The sequence below is a fragment of the Mesocricetus auratus genome, unplaced genomic scaffold (genome assembly GCF_017639785.1).
Source record: "Mesocricetus auratus isolate SY011 unplaced genomic scaffold, BCM_Maur_2.0 Super-Scaffold_100010, whole genome shotgun sequence".
In the NCBI taxonomy this organism is placed as follows: Eukaryota; Metazoa; Chordata; class Mammalia; order Rodentia; family Cricetidae; genus Mesocricetus; species Mesocricetus auratus.
The window spans coordinates 59,956,388-59,963,870 of record NW_024429194.1 but is presented as its reverse complement, the minus strand read 5'-3'; positions in this window follow the sequence as shown (position 1 = coordinate 59,963,870).

Genomic DNA, 7,483 nt, shown 5'->3' with positions numbered 1-7,483 from the left:
TTTAATTTTAAAATGATGAAAAAGTGACCCTGAAAAAAAAGAAAATGGACAGACATCTAAAAATAATAACAAAAAAATTTTTCTAAAAAGGACAAAACAAACAGAAAAGAGTCAAAGAAAAGCACAACAAACATACAGAGCATACAAATACACAACACATTTGCATACTCTAAGTCTCATAAACATGCAAAACCAGAAACCACAATATAAATATGTATATATATACATATATATATATATAATCAAAAGATTTATAAGTGACAAGACAAAGCATTATGAAACCAAAAAAGCTTAAAAAATACCATTGAGTTTGTTTTGTGTTAATCTTATACTACTTTAGCAGAAGAGTAGTATTTGATTTTCGGGCCTATGTAGTCTCGGGTTCTTGGCTACCCAAGAAGTACTAGGCATGAATTCCTTCTCATGGAGTAGAACATATACATATACGTGTATTTATTATATTTAATTTTAGGTAAAAGTAAAATAATATGTGTTGGGGCCCATATATTTTGGAAATCTATTCCACCCAACCATGAGTTCAGGAGAATCCAGAATTTCTACTGTCTTCTAGATGTCAACTAATAGCTGCTGGATGTCCTGGCCATGGTGGAGCATGACTCTTATCTAAATAACAATAGACTTGGGCCAAGGGTGAGTCTACATGCACCCTGAAGGCTAGTGAGATGTGCTGGTGTGGGGTGCCTGAAGGCTTGGGTACATGCTACAAAGGAGTGTCTTTAGGACTAAGGGAAATAATTGCTATTAATCCTTTATACATAATAGTACATGTCTTCTGTCATTGCTCCCTACCTTTGGATGGTTACTTAAGATGATGCTTCAATACACTGGGCACCTTCAGTATTAACTGATTGCCTTCCTGTTTTGAACAGATGTCTCCATCTTTTCTTTAACGTCATTGGATAGCTAGCTTTCCCTAATCCACACTCCCCTGATCAGGTTCAGACCCGGGGTTGTTCAGCTGGTTCCAATGGCAGCCCTGAAGACATCAGTCCTCAGCAAATATATATTCCTTACGACTCTATTAGTTACATGCTGTCGGCCAATGTCCGGGGCTTCTCATTGGCTAGTTCTGTCTTAAGTATTAACCCATGACTACTAATATATATTCTATAAGGACTTATCTTTCTGAGGACAGCATCCTGACATGCATCCTGTCTTCCCCAGGGTCACATGGTGACTCTCCACTCTTGACTACATTTCCCAGAATCCTCCTTGACTCCTAATCCCACCTATCTTGCTTCCCTATTGACCAACAGTGCTTTATTTACATATACACAGAATGACTTGCCCCATCATTCAGTGGAGCTTAGTTTAGTTTGAATTCCTCTTTTTCTTATGGGGTCTTGCAGGTGGCTATAAATCTAGGTGGTATTCTTCCATCTGTTGAATTAACACAATCATATAGTTGCATGAGTAAGTGATAAGCATATTTGATCCTCAAATAATAATCATTTAACAAATTTTAAAAATAATCTAAGTATACTATTCAATATCTATTGATCACATTGGCAGTGGACTTATAGGAAACTTGCCTTCTAAGTAAATCCTAACTCTACCACTTTGTCTTAGTTGATTCTTAATCTTTTTACAGTCATTTATAACAGGGAAAACTAAGGGTAATATTATAAATAGTCAATATATCTTCCAATTCTCTTAAAATAGACAATGACTCTTCTTTTGTTAAACTTTCTTGAAATTTATTTGATAAAGAAATCAAATTTACCAGTCACAAAAAGACAAACATGGTATATACTCACACATATATGGATATTAGATATAGAAGAAAGGATTACCAGCCTACAGTCCACACTGCCAGAGAAGCTAGGAAACAAGGAGAACCCAAAGAGAGACATACATGGTCCCCTGGAGAAGGAGAAAGGGACAAGATCTCCTGAGAAAATGGGGAGCATAGGGAGAGGGGAGAGGGAGTTAGGAGAAAGAGAAGGGGAGAAAAAGAGGGCATAGGATGACACGAGGGAGCAGGAAGATTGAGTGGGGGGATAGAGGAGAGCAAGAAAAGAGATACCTTAATAGAGGGAGCCATTATAGGTTTAAAGAGGAATCTGGCACAAGGGAACTGTCCAGAGATCTACAGAGATGACCCCAACTAAGAATCTAAGCAATAGTGGAGAGGTTACCTTATATGCCTTTCCCCTAAAACAAGATTGATGACTGCCTTATATGCCATCCTAGAGCCTTCATCCAGTCTCTGATGAAAGCAGAAGAAGACACCCACAGCTAAGCATTGAGTCGAACTCCTGCAATCCAATTGCAGAGAGGGAGGAGTGATGAGCAAAGGAGTCAAGACCAGGCTGGGGAAACCCACGGATACAACTGACCTGAACACAGGGGAGCTTACGGACCTCAAACTGATAGCTGGGAAACCAGAATAGGACTGACCCAGAACCCATGAACGTGGGTGTCAGTTAGGAGGCATTTATCCCTATTGTACGAATGAACTTTGGGAGCTCATTCTACATAGAGGGATACTCTCTCAGAGTAGACACACAGCACACAGAGTGGGAGGGCCTAGGTCCTGCTCCAAATGATGTGACAGACTTTGAAGATCCCCCATGGAAGGCCTCACCCTCACCTTGAGGAGCAGAAAAGGGGATGGGATGGGAGGTCAATGGGCCCTTGGGAGGATGGAAGGGAGAGGAAACTGGGATTGATATGCAAAAACGAGATTGTTTCTGATTTAAATTTAAAAATAGACAAAAATAAAAGAAGTCAAGTTTACTCCTATGGAATGGTCATTTGTCTGATTTTGTCAACCATATTCTTAAAACATAAGCATACTTCTCCATACCTCATATTTTTGAAAATTGTCAAGTGGTATATAGACAGCATCAAATTATAGTTTTTAAGTTTATTTTACAAAGTGAATTTGAGGTCTTTATAGGAAGTGCATACTGTCTATATGTATCTTGTGATGTGAGCAGCCATAACCCATTGATTCATTAGAGACAGCAGAATAGCAATTTCATAATCTGTCAGCTCTTCTGTACTTATTATCTGTAAGGCCTTCATGAACAGAACTTTGCTTCACCAACATTTATTTACCCATAGAAAATTCATATGGAAAAGGCAGAATATATACTTGACCCTGATTTCTTTTTAATTATGTTTTGCAAACAATTCCTTCATTTTCTGGAAGCCTCCAAGATTAATCAATGAGCTTGTTTTGTTTATATCATTAGGAATTCATGCATATGAGCATAATGTCTATGTTTTGATCTATTTTAATTGCTGTTCATTTGAATGCCTATGAGCCACAACAATGACCAACAAAGCAAGATATCCCTGAAAGTGCAATAGGGGCACTTACATCTCGGTGTTAACTTGGACTTGAACTTTCCAAACTCATAAGTCAAATAACTTCTCTTTCCCTCCAACATACTGTGCATAGGGTAATTCATTATAGTGACATTAAGACTTACCAATAAAGAATGTATTCTTACCAATAAAGAATGCAAAGTTTCTAACTGAAGCTCTGTGTTCTTAGACATCATTTGATACTTTTGCCAGCATAACAAGGATAGCAGTTATAGGTGTAGTCCACAGATGCAAGCCCATTACCTGACTACTTTTGTAGGATAGCAAGCTAAGAATATTTATCTTGTTAAAGGGTTTTAGAGTTCATAATGAATAGCATATGACAAAGACTGCATGTGACCCACAAAGCCAGTAATATTTGCTATCTGTAGTTGTATGAAGTAACTTGCCAACCCTCACCTTGTCACTTAATTGAGGTTTAAGCATTCCACTCCCAGATAGTGTCATTTCACATAGGTCACACCAATCATTCATATTCATTTTTACCCTTTTTTTAAACTAAAAAGACTATTGAATGAAAATGAGTGAATGACCCCTCCTGGGTTTGGTTGAAGAAAATGGTTTTATTGTAGATGTGAGGGAATGTACAGTCAGAGACATCTGGAAGAGCCCAGACTGAACCAAGACATGAGGTAGGGGAAGAGTAGGAGAGAGAGAGGGAGAGAGAGAGAGAGAGAGAGAGAGAGAGAGAGAGAGAGAGAGAGAGAGAGAGAGAGAGGTATTACATAGGAACCAGGAACTGGGGAAAGAGAGCCCTGCCCCTGGGCAATAAGTTTAGGGTAGAGGGCAGGAGAGGAGGTGGGGGGAGGAGACACATGCCTTGCTCCCAGTTTCTTTGGGGCATGACAACTATAATGAGGTCTTTTATAATAATAGAGACTGTCTTGTTCACTAAATCTGCCACATCTGGAAGAGTGTAAGGAATTCAAAAGAATATGCAGTCTTTGTCCTCCAAGTTTTATCCCTTAGTGGTAATTTGATGACCACTATGTTCTCATAAATAACCATGTTACATGAACTAGTAGATAATATTAATGAAGAGAAACAATATTAGTGAATATTAATGAACTCATGCTTTAGGGTCTTTCTCTGCCTCCACCAGCCAACTCTCAAATAACGACACAGGGATTTCTTATTAATTATGAAAACTTGGCCTATAACTTAAGCTTGTTCAACCAGCTCTTATAACTTAAATTAACCCATGTATTTTAATCTGCATTCTGTCATGCGGTTCATCACCTCATCTCTCCATGATACCCAAGCTGCTTCCTTCCCCTCCCTCATGCCTAGACTTCTCCTCTTCTTCCTTTCTCTCCCTTACCTCCTGCCTAGCTATTGTCAGTGTAGCTTCTTATTATATCAATCACAGCAACGTACTTCCCACAGTGTCCAAATATTCCACAACAGGGGTCCAATTACACATTCATTGAAACTACAATGCACAGCACTCACTCTCAGCATGATAAGGAAAGCAGAGGAGAGTGCGTGATGAATGCTACCTATGAAAAGACATTTTTGTTTCTTTTTTCCCCTAAATCAGTTATATTTAGTCCAAAATCCTAAAATATTTCACTATTGTAATATTATGTGAGTCAGGTAGACTCTTATAAAACATCGATTTTATTATAATTTATATACCTTATTCATCATTATGCAAGCTGGTTGCTAATATTGAGAATAAACTAAAAAAAGGTGAAAATTAGTACATTCTTTTGTCTCACCTAAAACAAAACTGAAAAGAAAATTTAAAAACATGGTGGTCATAAGGTCTAGAACACTGGAAAATACATTACTAAGTGGTATTGATACTATATGATAGCACATGATTTTTAATAAGTTGTGTGTAACTCTGACAGTCAGAATCAACCTCAGATAAACTTAGCTGGAAATGTATATTACAGAGAAGGGTAGGGCAGATGTCTTAATCTCTGGATGGTACTGTGAGGCCCCCATTCCTTGGACATTCGGTGGGTTGGCTTTTGGGGGCTTGTTTTCTTTAGAGGCCCAGAAAAGTGGTTCTGTTCCACCTTGACTTAAGGCCAGAGAGTTCAAGCTTGTTATTGCTTGTTCAAGGTTAAATCACAGTATGTTTGGCCTAAGGAGTGTCTATCGTATGTCTTGCATAGACAACAGGATATTTGGTTTAGGACATGGTGACCAGATGTTTTGGTATTAAGAAGGTAATTACACTTGCTTGTTCTTTGTATCATGGTAATGAAATGTTCCCCCCACTTTGATTGGGGTATATAAGAAATTGGAGCAATAAACTGGGGTCTGACCTCAGTATTTACTAGGTAACCTCCCGGCTCTATGTCTGTCTCTAGCCTGTTTCTTTCCTCAACCTACACTCCCCTTCTCAGGCACATTTAAACATGCTGGCAGGTCCCGACAGTTTTCTTTTGTAATAGCTGTTCCCATGACAAAGTCAGGAGCCGTCATTCCTTCTTAAACAGTTTTTCATTTTAAAAAATATTTATTTATTTTCCATCATGATTGCAGTTTCCTGTCTGCTTCCCTCATCCCCATCCGCTCCACCTCCATTTCTGTTAAGAAAGGGGCAGGTTTCCGAAGGATAACAACAAAACATGTCATGTCAAGTTTGGTAAGATTAAGTACCTCCCCTTGTGTTAAGGGTGGGCAAGGCAACCCAGTGTGAGGAATAGGTTCCCATTAGCGACAGCCCCTAGTCTCACTTTTAGGAATCCCACAAGAAGACTAAACTACACACTGTCACATGTATACAGAGGGCCTAGATCAGTCCCAAGCAGGTTCCCTGGTTTTCAGGTCAGACTCTGTGAGCTCCTATGAGTCTAGGTTAGTTGATTCTGTGGGGTTTTTTGTGATCCCCCCCTCCCGTGCCCTGCTCTGCCTCATACAAACTTTCTTTCCTCTCTTCAGCAGGATACCCTGAGCTCTGCCTAAAGATTGATTGTGGGTCTCTGCATCTGTCCCCACCAGTTACTGGATGAAGGCTCTCTGATGACAATTGGGGTAGGTACCAACTGGTATTTGTTTTTTACTCTATTAACTGTTTGGGTGGCCAGATACCCAGCTCCCAGATAAATCACTCATGGAAGCTTATTTTTACTTTACTTATACATGCCCAGCCTTAGCTTGGCTTGTTTCTAGCCAGGTTTTCTTAACTTATATTAGCCCATCTACCTTTTGCTTCTGGGCTTTTAGCTTTCTCATTTCTGTATCCCTTTCTTTCCTTCTTATTCTATTCTTCCATGCCTTGCTGTGTGACTGTATGCTTGGCCCCTTGAGTCCTCCTCCTTCTCCTGCTCCTCCTTCTTGCTCCTTTTCTTCTCCTATTTATTCTCTCTGTCTGCCATCCCCGCCTATCCTTTCTTCTTTCTTGCTATTGGCCATTCAGCTTTTTATTAGACCAATTAGGTGTTTTAGACAGGCACAGTAACATTGTTTCGTAGAGTTAAACAAATGCAACATAAGAGAATGCAACACATCTTTGCATTATTAAACAAATGTTCCACAGCTTAAACAAGTGTAACACATTTTAAAACATATTTTATAGCAACAAGTCTACAATTATAGCAGAATATTGTTAGGCATCTGTGGTAGTTTGAATGTAATTGGCCCCCATAATCTCATGGGCAATGTCACTATTAGGAGGTGTGGTTTTGTTGGAGAGGGTATGACCTTGTTGGAGGAAGTTTGTAACTGTGGGGGCAGGCTTTGAGGTTTCCTGTGCTCAGGATACTGTCCAGTATTTCAGACCACTTCCCAGAGTTCTCTCTGTCTGACTCTCCCATCTACACCTCCTACTTAGCTAATGGCCACTTAGCTTTTTAGTAAACCAATCAGAAGATTCATTGGCAAAGACACATCTTCACAGTGTACAAAAAGATTATTTCACAATATCCCCAAACCTGATCTCTCATGTTCCCATCCCTACCTGCCCATAGTCAACCCATAAGACCATTTTTCACCTTCCCAGAGAGAGCCAATTGTCTCTCCTTGAACCCTCCTTGATACTTAGCCTCTTTTAGTCTGTGAATTGTAGCATGATTATTCTTTGCTTTACAACCAATATCCACTTATAAGTGAGTACATAACATGTTTGCCTTCAAATTTCATGATGCCATTTTTAACAGCTAAGTAATAC